Raw genomic sequence first — 13091 nt, 5'->3', positions numbered from 1 at the left:
GCTGAAAAACAAACAGGCTGGGAAAACCGTGAGCCACTATACACGTGTGCTTTGGTGTAAAAGAAATGTGTGTTAAATAAACATTTCCAGTTTGGAGTTACTTGAATGTTGTCTCTATAGGAAAGGCAAAACAAGATGAAGCTGGAAAATATGCATTTTAAAGGCGCCAAGGTGACCATATAAAAAACAGGCATTGCATATTCTAGAGCTTATCTTTTTTTTTTTCTCAAGAAACACTTTTAAAAACTTTTAAACAAAGACTAAGCTCTGTCATTGTCTTTGGAGCATTGCTTCCGAGCCAGCAGGACCTCTGAGGGGAGCAGGCCTTGTGAGGGGCTGGGATGGGTGGGATGGCAGCCGCTTGAGGGAACCCTGCAGGGTCCAGGTGGGGAGGGGCTCTGCTGGCCTGCAGTCTGGGTCTCTCAGATGGTGAGGACCTTCCTGTGGTGGGGCAGGGGGGACTGCCTGGCTGTTCCTGAACCATCCTTTCTCCCCAGTCACACCCCAGATCATCTACAGCAGCCCCAGTCCCTTTCCTTCCTCCTTGGGTGGACATTCCCAACTTTTAACCAGCCCCTCATTGGCCTCCATGACCCTCAGTCTGTGCTAGTGTTGAATGCCTGAGTGATCTCTGTTCTGGGTTTGCAGGATGTTCAGGAGACTTATGGAAAGAGGTAGAAGGGAGCAGGGGGGACGTGAGAAATCCTGTGTCCCTGATGGGTGAGGGCAGAGACCTTGGGGACATGGAGGTTCACTGCCACCACCATGTCATCAGCATTTCAGTCCTGTACCTGGGGACCTCAGTGCTCTTTCCAGGCCCATGGGAATTGGGATAGGGTCACTGGGTGCTCAGTAGGAACTTCTGGGGGCAACAGGCCTTTGGGCAAGTGCTAACAGTTTGTCTTATTCAGGTCTGTTAACACTCCTTTATGCAAATAATTTCACCATAATTGGAAGTATACTTAAAAGATAAAGAATTCTCTTCCACATCTATAATACTTTACAAAATGTTTGGCTCCTTAAAACCATAAAGTGATAACAAAATCTTTGAGGATGGTAAAAAATAATAGGTAAAAGCCTTGAGTCTGAAGTCAGCACACTGTTTGGGTCATGAGTTTGAAGTACAACTGTTGGTTGAAGGGCTGTTTTCTTCTTTAACAGTAAAGTGTCCGTCATCTTTCATCTTCTGTGCTTTGTGGTCCTTGAGTGGGACTGACTCAGCGGTAATTTATGCTGCTGAGCATCTGTCCTACAGAAAAAGTAGAGGGTAATTGCTCACGTGAGCACATCCTGAACCTAGAGGACGGTAGGTCTTAGTTGTTGGACTCTCACCTGCCCATCTCTATCCTCCCCCTCCTCCCACGCTCAGTCAGGGATGTTACCTTCCATCTTCTGAGGCTGTTCCACACACACCAGCCACCCCTCCCAGCCTCCCCAGCTGGGCACCCCTGGTGCCTCTGCTCACACGAGTCACTGCATGGAGGCCGCCTGACCTGCTGCCTCTCTAACCCTGGTTCAGATGTTACATGTGACTTAAGACATGTGTAAATGCTGCTGTCCCTCATTCAGCCTGTCTCTTCCTTGCTTGTCTTCAGGCAGACCCTCTAGTTGGGGTAGGTCAGTTTCCTAGGTAAAGGGAAAAGCCTGGTTCAGCAGATATGCTTTTACTGTCCCATACTCATTCCCATCTGGCCATTCTCACCTGGCCCATCCTTCAGTGATCACAGCATCCTCTCTCATCTCTTTTGAGCAGTTTCCTCAATGAACAGTGTTCGTTTTTAATGAGGGAGAATGTCCTCCAGATTTCCAGCAGGGCTTGTTCAATCTAGTAATCTTTAGTTTTTTAGTTTTTTTTTTTTGAGGGGTGGCGGTGCAGGTAATTAGGCTTATTTAGTTAATTTTTTTTTTAACGGTGGTACTGGAATTGAACCCAGGGCCTCATGCACGGTGAGCACACACTCTACCACTTTAGCGATATCCTCCCCTCAACTGATCTAGAGATCTTTAGAATCAGAGACTTAGGTGCACGCATTCCGGTGGTGGTGCAGGGAGGATGTGGCCTGCAGGGGACTGTAGGGACCATCAGGGGATGGCAGGGAGGCCATCAAGAGGACCATGTTCCTGGAGTTAATTGTCCCGAAACCATCTTGAAAACCCAGATTGTACTCGTGTTATTTTATGTTTTCAGAGTTGTTTTCAGATTCCTTTTTCCAAAACTAATTTCAAACAAGGGGAGCTACCTGGAGACAGGATGGAGAACTCAAGAGTAACTCTGATCCACCTGGTGGGACCTCTCATCCACAGCGTTACTGAGGCAGAGCAACGCTGACCACTTGAAAGAGTTGGCAAAGGCTTACCAGGGAACTGTTTCACTACTGAGTTGAAAAAATAAAGTTCTGCATTCTTTTGGTTGTTGATATGAATGTTGACATTTGTTGATGGTTTCTCTGCCTACCTGTGAGCATCGTGCATACAGTCATGTTGGTCAGTGTCAACACTCAACGCCAGGACACTAGAAGAAAGAGTCGCTCGTCACATCTACGATCTGTCCAGAGTGGATTCTGTGACCTGGGCTGACTTTTGTCCAGCAGGCAGGCAGAGCTGTCCTGCGCAGTGCCCAGGTACCCATCCTGAAGTCCCCGAAGGAGGTGAAGTCTGTATTGGGAGGACACCTACACCAGGGCTGAATGGCTGACAGGTGCCAGCCACAGGGACTCTTGGATGTCCACCATGTATCTTCATTTCAAGTCCACAGACCTCAGTGTTCACATTGGATGCTGTTCCCGCCCTGTGTGCTGTCTTACGGAGCGCTTGTGTCTGAACAGAAAGATTGTCACCTGCAGGTCAATGTTTTTAAGAAGCACACCTGGTAGCTTTAATGAGAAAGGAAGGGGTCTTGTGATCACTTCAGCAGCACAGGTACCAAAATTGGAATGACACTGAGACTATTTTTAGCGTGGCTCCTGTGCAAAGATGATACGAAAATTCGTGAGCATTCCACATTTCTGTACGCCTGCAGCAAATGTGATCTTGTAGGTCAATTTTAACTCAATAAAAGAAAGAAAAGGAGAGGATCTTGTTATTATATTTATGAAACTGAAAAGTTAAATAACTGGAAGTTGAATAAGCCTCACTTTCTAAAGAGACTAAAAAAATGTTCAAGAACCTGGATCCTTAGTGAACGGGACAAGAAGTAGTAGTTCAGACAGATACGGGTGGGATCAAGGGATCTTAGCCCGGCAAAGTGGTGAAGCTGTGTCTACACAGAACCCCCCTCACTGTGTGTTTAGTGAGGCGAAAACACTTCTACTGGGTAGTGGGGGTGGTTAAAGGGGCTTTAATCCCTTCAAACCACAGAATGGCTTCTTTTCTCCTTGGAAATCTTCAATGATTTGATGTGCTTCCAAGGTTGGATTATTTTTCTGATTTTTTGGCTCATGGTCCCAACCATGAGACATCACCTCACACCTGTCAGAATGGCTATCACCATTCTGTAACAAGTGTTGGTGAGGATGTGGAGGAAGGGAGCCCTCCTGCTCTGCTGGTGGGAATCTAAATTGATGTAACTGCTATGGAAAACAGTATGGAGGTTCCTTAAAAAACTAAAAATAAACTTACCATAGGATCCAGCAATCCCACTCCTGGGCATGTATCTAGAGAAGACTCTAATTCAAAAAGATACATGACTATTTACAATAGCCAAGACATGGAAACAACGTTAAGTGCCCATCAACAAATGAATGGATAAAGAAGGTGTGGATTATATATATAATGGAATATCACTCAGCCATAAAAAAGAATGAAGTTTTGCCACTTGCAACAACATGCATGGACCTGAGGGGTATTATGCTTAGTCAGACAGAAAAAGAAATACTGTGTGTTTTCACTTATATGTAGAATCTAAAAAAAAATGAAACGAATGAATAAAAAGATAATTAAAAATTATTCGATTTGTTTTTCCAATTACAAAAAGTTTATGCTTATTGTAAAAATTTCTGTTTGGCAAAATAACAGGCCCCCCACCCCAGATGTCCATGTCTTAATCCTGGGAACCTTTTAGGTTACGTGGCAAAGGTGATATGGATGGAGTTAAGGTTGCTAACCAGCTGACCTTGAGAAGAGTGATTGTCTGGGATTATCTGAGAGAGCCCAGGGTCCTTATGGGTGGAAGAAGGAAGCAGAAGAGGAGAGTTAGAAGGAGATATGGCTATGGAAGAATGGTCAGAGGGATACCACACTGCTGGCTTCGCATAGGGAGGAAGGGGCTGGGAGCCAAGGACTGTGGGCAGCCTCGAGAAGCTGGGAAAGACATGGAGGTGGAGTCATTCCCACAGCCTCCACAAAGCCACGCAGCCTGCTGACACTGTGATTAGTCCTGACATCCTTGTTCCCAAGGCAGAGCTTCTTCCCTGGATTTCTGGTGTTTGGAGATGCTTGGGGAGGGCATCCTGGAGACACCAGCACAGGAAGACAGTCCTGGGTAAGGAGGAGCTGGTCAGAACCTCAGTTACACTCTGTGACACCTCAGAGGTGTCTGCAGGACCCTCGGGACAGTGGCTGCTGGGGACCCCTTCGTGTTGGCTTGTGCGTGTGGCTCAGGAAAGCTGGTGAGTAGCTGCCCCTGAGGAACAACTGTGGGGAGGGGGCAGCTGTAAAGACCAGAGCCCGGAACCTTTGCCCCACCTTAGGGACCTGTTACTCAGGCCCAGAAGTGCATTGGGACCTCACAGTTGCCAGGACACGGATCTGCACTCTGCTTCCAAGTGGATGAGAGCGTGCAGTGTGTCCCCTCTCAGATCCTGCCCGAGGTGTGAAAGGGCTGGATGGAGAGGGGCTTGGTCACCACCCAGGGCTTCTGTCTTGGGAGGACCCTGCTTGCTGCCCTGACAGTGCCGTCCTGTAAGTGGGCGCTCCGTGGGCTCTGGTGCATGTTTTGCTGAAATTGGGACACGCTGCAGACAAGAACTGCTGACAGTGGCCAGAACTCCCTGTCTGTGATGTTACAGATGAAATGTGATTTCTATGAGAAGAAACATTCTTATCAGGGCTGGCATCCCTTTTAAAACACCCTAGAGCTTCTGATCATTTCTAGCCGAGAAGCAAGGGGCTCTTTCTTACAGGTGGTAGAGCACAGCCTTCCAGGTCAGTGGAGTGCTTGTGGAGGCAGAACCTAGATGCCACATGGAGCTCAGGGTGTCTAGTTTGGATGGTCATCTCCCCACAACAGCATTTGTAGTGTTTATCTGACTTCTGTAAGACAGCACCTCTTGAAGATTCACCTGGAGACCCGGACATGCTCTGGTCCAAAAGCTTTCTGCCCCTTTCTTGATAGTGGATCCATGCTGGGGTGATCAGCATGTGCAAACTCTCCCATTAGGACCCCAGTAGGGAGTCTTTTCCTCCCAAGAATGATTCTAGGATGCACACTAGTCCTAGCTTCTGTTATCACCAGTTGTTAAGGTTGAGATTAAAAGAGAGAATCCTTATTTTGATGACCTTGTGTGTCAGTGTTATTACTTCCTCAGTGTTGACAGCTGTTTGTGGGTCTAATGTATTTCTGTGGACCACAAACTCGTCTTTCTGCAATCTGTAAGACCACCGAGGTGCTGTCTACTGAGTTCTTTGTGCCCCACCAGCAATGCCATAGGTGTCCTGACCCTCTTCTCTCTTTCCTGTAGCACCTGTGACCTTAGAACATACCATATACTTTACTATGTTGTTTTGTATATATATGTTTTTATTGAAGTATAGTTAGTTTACAATGTTGTGTCAATTTCTGGTGTACAGCATAATGCTTCAGTCATACATGAACATACATTTATTTGTTTTCATTTTCTTTTTCACCATAAGTTAATAAGATATTGAATATAGTTCCCTGTGCTATACAGTGGGAACTTGTTGTTTATTTTATATATGTTAGTTAGTATCTGCCAATCTTGAACTCCCAATTTATCCCTTTCCATTCCCTTCCCCTGGTACGTATGTTTGTTTTCTCTATCTGTGAGTCTGTTTCTGTTTTATAAATAAGTTCATTTGTCCTTTTTTTTTTAGATTCCACATATAAGTGATATCATATGGTATTTTTCTTTCTTTTTCTGGCTTACTTCACTTTGAATGACAATCTCCAGGTCCATCCATGCTGCTGCCAGTGGCAGCATTTTATTCTTTTTTATGGCTGAGTAATATTCCATTGTATAAGTATACCACAACTTCTTTATCCAGTCATTTGTTGATGGACATTTAAGTTGTTTCCATGTCTTGGCTATTGTAAATAGTGCTGCTGTGAGCTTTGAGGTGCATGTATCTTTTTGAGTTAGAGTTCCCTCTGGATATATGCCCATGAGTAGGATTGCTGGATCATAGATTAAGTCTGTTTTTAGTCTTTTGAGGAATCTCCATGCTGTTTTCCATAACAGCTGCACCAAATGACATTCCCACCAACAGTGTAAGAGAGTTCCCTTTTCTCCACAGCCTCTCCAGCATTTGTCATTTGTGGACTTTTGAATGATGGCCATTCTGACTGGTGTGAGGTGATACCTCATTGTAGTTTTGATAAATTGGAAGAGAAGAGGTAAAATTGTCATTACATACAGATGACATGATACTATATGTAGAAAACCCTAAAGGCCACTCCACTAGCCTAGTTCTGGAAGGAGACATCATGAACTTGCACCACAGTGCCCCCCAGGGACCCATCTGGTGGTGGGAAATAGAGTGTTATTCCCATAAACCACTGAGATTTGGTGTCATTCACAACTGAGTCAAATAAACAACTGTGAGACAGAGGTTTTTGAAACAAGGAACATGGATGATGGAGGGAGAATGGTGCTGGTGTTGGCTTGAGGGGCCCCTGGGGTATCTGGACACCAAGATGCCCAGTGAGCACGTGGGTGTGAGTGTCTGGAGCTCAGCAGGGAGGCTGGGCTGGAGTGAAAGACTCGGAGCCATTGCCATAGAAACGGCAGTGAGCCTAGAGGGTGTGAGCTCACCTGCTCATCTGGGAAGATGACAAGAGACAGGACCCCATCTTCCCAAACTGAAGCTCTATGCACATCAAACACCAGCTCCTGTCTCTCTTCCCTCAGCCCGTGGCAGCCACCATTCTACTTTCTGTATCTTTGACTTGGCCTGTTCTGGGGACCTCATATAAGGAGAATCATTCAATATTTGTCCTCTTGTGTCCTGCTGATCTCACTGAGCATAATGTCCCCAAGGTTCATCCATGTTGCAGCAGGTGTCATTGTTTCCTTCCTTTTGAAGGCAGAATACTATTCTGTTGCATAGAGAGAGCACATTTTGTTTCTCCATTCATCCGTCGATGGACACTTGGTTTGTTTCCACCCTTTTCTATTGTGAATGATGCTGCAGTGGACATGGGTGTCAATGCCCTTGGGTGTCTACCTAGAAGTGGAGTTGCTGGGTTGTATGGTAATCCTATGCTTAATTATTTGAGGAACCAGGGAAAGATTTGTTCTTAGGAAGGGGGGACAGTATGTTGGCCTGTGGGTGGGAGGACTCAATGGAGAGACTGAAGGGACGTGGGAAAGGGTGACCCACGGGGCAGGCCGTGGGTTGATTTCATTGATAGGAAGCTCAAAACAGGCAGTTCATCCGTGGTAATAGAAGCTCTAGTAATGATGGTGGAGGACAGGGGTGTAGAATTCAGGAAGAGGGAGAGAGGCCAGGAGAACTCCTTGTCATCCAGGGCTGGTCGGCCCCATTGAGAGAGGCCTGGTGACTTGGTTCAGTTGGGGAACAGGGATGTGAGGAATGGCAGCCGAGCTCAAGTTGGAAACTAGATATTTCATCAGTTGTCACAGCTTCGCAGTTTTCTTCAAAAGTGTTGGAAACTTGGGAGCGATCTTTTTCTACGTATTAAGGTCGGAAGTGAGTGGTGGTTGTAATTATATACATGCAATGTTAACTCAAGGTCACTTCAGAAAATTTTGTGATTAAGGCATAATATTCTGCTGTTGATAGAATTACAATGTTTTATCTGTGCAAAATGGCATGCGTGTTAGCTGGCAGTAGGTGTTAAAAAAAAGAAAATTATGTCACTGCTGTAATATTTAACTCAATGGGAGAAGATTTGTTCAGGAATTAGTTTATAAGAACTGTAGTGTTTTGTGATTTCATTGATAGGTAGTTCGAAAAACAGGCAAAGCTCATCAGTGGTGGTTGAAGTCCTGGTGATGGTGGTTGCCTATGAGGAGGGATTGTCTGGAAAAGGTACAAACGAACTTTCTGGGGTGGTAGAAATGTCCCACGTCTTGACTGGGATGTTAGTTACATGGATGTATATATTTGTTAAAACTTACAGCATTGTATAGTTACGGTCTGTGAATTTCACTGTGTGTACACTTTACCACAGCGAAAAAAATTGTGGCATAAAATAATCCCATAGCGTTAACGATACTTTCTCAGGAATGTAGACACACCAACAGAAATGAGAATAATGGCCTTTAAGGGATGTTACAGCCACCAAACCTGAACTGCATGCAAGGTAAAAATTCCCTGAAAATCTACTAACTTCAAGGTCAGTAGTACGTGGCACAAAAACAGGACCATGGAAATTAATTTCTGAGGTGAGGTGGAAAGAGTGTTTTATGTGTGTGCACGTGTATGTACACACATATGTACATGTATGTGTTTCAACCTGCATGCAGTCATCTCACATGAAATAATAAAAAGCACACTCATACAGCATTTATACGGTGTCATGGCTGAATTGTATCCCCCTAAAATTCATAAGCTGATGTCATAACACCCCTTACATTCAAAGTATGACATTATTTGAAGATGGGGTCTTTAAAGAGACAGTTTAAGGTAAAACAAGATCCTTAGAGTGGGCCTGAATCTAATCTGACTGACATTTTTAGAAGAAGTGATTAGGACACACGTACACAGCGGGGAGACCATGTGAGGATGCAGAGAGGACGGACGGCCGTCTGCACACCCCGCCGCCACCTTGATCTGGGACTTCCAGCCCCCAGGACTGGGAGACGGTCCGTTTCTGTTGTGTGAGTCCCCAGCCTGTGCTCCTCTGCTTGGGGCGCTCGCAGAGGAACCCATGTGGCTTTCAGCATCCGTGTCTCTTCTGACCCCATTCGTAATGTCCCACTGGGAAGACAGGGCAGAAGATAACTGAGTTTGTACAGGAGCAAACACGAGCTCAGGGCTTCAGGTGGAAGGTGGCGGAGCTGACTTTCATTATTTGACACCAACTCTCGTTGACCCTCCTGTGAGGCGGGGTGATTACTTCCGGTCAATATCTTGCTTTTGTAGTATCCAGAAATTTGGGAGGATATATGCACTGAGGTTCTCGTTGCTCAAGACAGACCTCAGTGCCAGATCAACATTCATGAATTTTATTTCTGTTTTTGATTCTTAACAACAGTTGGCCTCAATCTTGTGACCCTTGGGTTTTGAAGTGTTAGAGCAGTGGTGTGTGAAGTCTGGGGGAGTTGTACCCTCCTTCTGGGCACTGACTTGCCCAAGGACACCATCCAGGGCAGAGCCACACAGCACACACACCTTAGAGTTTTCCATATGTAAGTGATTAAATATATTTATTCTGATCTAAAAGCACTATGGTGGCATACTAAATACCAAAGAACATAAAATGGAAAGTCCAGGTTTCTGACCTTGTTACTACAGCCCCAGCCCTGCCTCCTGGTTCTCAGGATCAGTTTTTGGTTCCCTTGGCTTGTTGCCTGCGTGAATATAAATCCCACGCTCACACTGCCCTTTTTGATATATTGCTTTTTTAAAATAAAGTGGACTTCAAACATGCAAAAAGGAACCAATCCTAATCCTTTTATTCATACGCACTTTTTCACCATTCCGTGCATGGCCCATCTTATTAAATTCGTTTTCATTTTTAGAAACATAAGAGGTACTTATAAAACCCACCACTGTGACCAAAAAAAATTTTTTTTTAGTAGGGGAGGTAATTAGGTTTATTTATTTATTTAATGGAGGGACTGGGGATTGAACCCAGGACCTTATGTGTGCTAAGCACACGCTCTGCCACTTAGCTCAACCCTCCCCGTTTTTACCTTTTTAAAAAGAGGACCCCTCTGGGTTTCACCTTTTGGGACTAACTTTTTCCCACTTAATAGCATTTTGTTAGGGTTCCTTCCTGTTGCGTGAAGTGCCGTGGTTACTTATCTTGACTGTACTTTGAAGGTGTCACATAATTTCTACACCTGCTCTCCACGGACAGACATTTGAGTTGCTGGCAAGTTGTTGCAATCGAGACCAGGGCAGTTAAGAACATTCTCTTACTGGTTTCCTGGTACATGATGAGTTCAAGGAGGTTTTCTTGGCTTGTAGATCCAAGAGTCAGATCCGGGCATGAGGTGCACTGATGTTCAGTGCTCACAGGTGACTCTCAGCCCTTTCCCAGAGCAGTCATTTCTATCTGTCCTTCACACCCTCCCCACACCCATCCTCGTGTGTCTCAATCTCACAGGCTGGTGCTGTTTCCAGCCCTGGGTATTGTCAGGCGCGATGATTTTCCCAGCGAGATGAGTGGAAAATGGTTCTTGACTCGTGTTTCTCTGGTCGCTCCGACTTTCACCATCTGTTCACTTGTCAATTGGACCTTGACTGTGTCTACTGGCCCTCGGCTCTGCCCTCATGGTTTCTGTAGCTTATAATTTTTATTTCTTCTCATGATTATTTTATGACTTTGGATAGTGTATGTAAGCTTCTCTGACGTGATGCACTGTCCTAGGGCAGGAACTCTCGGGTCCTCTAAGTGACATGATGGGAGAAGTATGGCCTCCCTCATCTGTCCCTTTATGTCACCAACTGCTGTCACCTGTGCTGCTGCTTTGAATGGTATTTCAGACTCTCATGCTTGTCTATAAATCAATTCTAAAATTTGAAAACTGACTAACCTCATTTTTTTGAAAATGACTGTGTGATTTTTATTTACTATAGAATCAAATTCCAAGGTGTCACGTGCCTTTGCTGCTCTAAGGAGACTTGTTCATGTATCAGTAGGGAGTTCCCGTACCCTTCATCCCATTGCCCCCAAGGGGAAAGTCTCGTGTAACCTTGATACGTTGGTGAAAAGTACAAATTAACGTTACTATCAACTAATCTACAGACATTACATGGATTTCACCAGTTTTCCCACTGATGACCTTTTTGATTCCAAGATCCAATCCCAGATACATGCGTCATTTAGTCTCTTGTGTCTTTAGACTCCTCCAGTCTGGGAGAGTGCCTCAGTCTTTCTTTGTTTTTCATGACCTTAACCCTTTTGAAGGAAACTGTTCAAGCACTTTGTAGAACATCCCTTGATGTGGGTTTGTCTGACATTTTCTCATTACAGGATAGGGTTGTGGGTTGAGGGACGGATCCTGCAGAGGTGAAGTACCCTTCTCATTGCCTCATGTGATGCTGTCGACATCTGACTTACTGTACTGCTGGTGACGTTACCTTTGATACCCTGGTCCAGGTGATGTCTGCCAGGTTTCTCCACTGCAAAGTCACCGTCTTCCCCTTCCCCTGCTGTGTTCATTAGGAGCCAGCTACCAAGTCCAGTCTACACTCAAGGGGAGAGGGTTAGGGCCACCTCCTGGTGGAAGGAGGATCAAGGAGTTTGTGGATGTATGTTAAAACCACAGAAATTAATAAATATTCTGGGGAAGATACTTTGAGTCAATTTAGATATCCTGTTTCTCCTTAAAGTTTCGACTGCTACTTTTTGCGTTCTTGACTGGATCTTGGCCTCAACAGCCATCACTAAGGACCTCTGATGGGACCTCCTAGTTGCCATCTTCCTTTTGCATTGATTATTGGAATTCACCTTTAAGGAAGATTTGTCACTTCTGAATAACATTTATTTATTGAACTTATGTATTCATCGTGTTAATGTATTTATTCAGTCATCTGTGGTATCAGTACAGATTCATGGGTATTTATCTTATTTCTTAGGTTATAATTCAATACTGTGGTCATTTACTTTGTTGCTCAGATTGTTTAATCTTTAGCCACTTGGCTCCTGCTTCTCTTTAACACAGTGTTTTCCCGTCAATTTCCCCACCCCGGCCCCTGCCATTTCTAGCACTTCCACATTTTATGCCACTACGAGATGTTTCAGCTTGTCTTCTGTTTTCCCTGCCCTGTCCCTGTCATCAGCCATTTATTCCTTTATGGGAGAATGGAATTAGAAACCAAGATCTGGGTGCTAGTTTTTACTGGGGTGTCATTGCTTCTAGGCCCTCTTAGAGGACAGAACTGGGAAATAAATGTAAAGGCGGTTCTCTTAATCTAGTAAAGCCCCCCGTGTTTTATTTTGATGACCACAATTCACTGAAGAGGTCAGTTGTCCTGCAGAAGGTCCCACATGCTGGATGTGTCTGGTTGCCTCCTCATGGTACCATTTGGCCTGTTCCTCTATCATGTGAAATGCATTTGAATCCTCCAGATCCTCTTTCCTCTGCTGGGGGGATTGCCTCTCTGATCTCTGTAAGGGTGGCCATTCGTGGGGGCCATCTTTGTGCCCGGGACCACGTGAAGCCCCCTCCTTCTGTGTCTGTAATCTCCACTTGGCCTGTGAGGCCGTGGGCTGTTTATTACTCCCTCTTACAGAGGGAAACACCAAGTTCAGCCAATGATGTTCACGTCCACACAGCTTCTCTGGGCCAGATCAGGGTTAGGATCCAGGTCTGTTGTGTTCAAGGCTGCACTGATCCTGGTGTCCGGCTCTGCTTCCGGAGCTTCTGAGTTTGACACTCCAGGACAGGGCCCGGGCAGCTGTATTTGTGACTTGCCAGCTTAGGTGATTCTGTGCCTCTTCGATTTTGTATTGAATCCTTTTGACTTTCACACCTGGTTCCTGCGTCAGTAACTAACACATCCCTGCATGCCAAGGCGCGGGCTAACGTGGCGCCTGATGGTTGTGGCCATAGATGGGTTTGTAGGATTGATGTTCAGGGCCAGATGGGAGGGTGAGTTCTCTGTCGCCGAGGAGGACACCCCTTCTTTTCACTAAAGAGCCAGGGTCCTGGGAGGGAACTGTCTCCCTTGAAAGTACTCGTGAAATTCACCTCTTCGCTGTTAGTACCAATGTGATT

At 45.4% G+C, this 13091-nt stretch overlaps 1 protein-coding gene and 1 non-coding gene across 3 annotated transcripts in view; both read left to right on the top strand.

Annotated features, from left to right (window-relative positions):
* Nucleotides 1-13091, top strand: part of ENTREP2 (endosomal transmembrane epsin interactor 2) — a 275220-nt gene that overhangs the window by 61217 nt on the left and 200912 nt on the right. The window lies entirely within an intron of this gene.
* LOC116277625 (U6 spliceosomal RNA) lies at nucleotides 2899-3007 on the top strand. Its single transcript, XR_004187105.1, has one exon. It is a non-coding gene; the product is annotated as a U6 spliceosomal RNA (small nuclear RNA).

The sequence above is a fragment of the Vicugna pacos genome, chromosome 27 (assembly GCF_048564905.1).
Source record: "Vicugna pacos chromosome 27, VicPac4, whole genome shotgun sequence".
NCBI lineage: Eukaryota > Metazoa > Chordata > Mammalia > Artiodactyla > Camelidae > Vicugna > Vicugna pacos.
The sequence above is the reverse complement of the archived record's forward strand: the minus strand, read 5'-3'. Positions and strand labels throughout refer to the sequence as shown.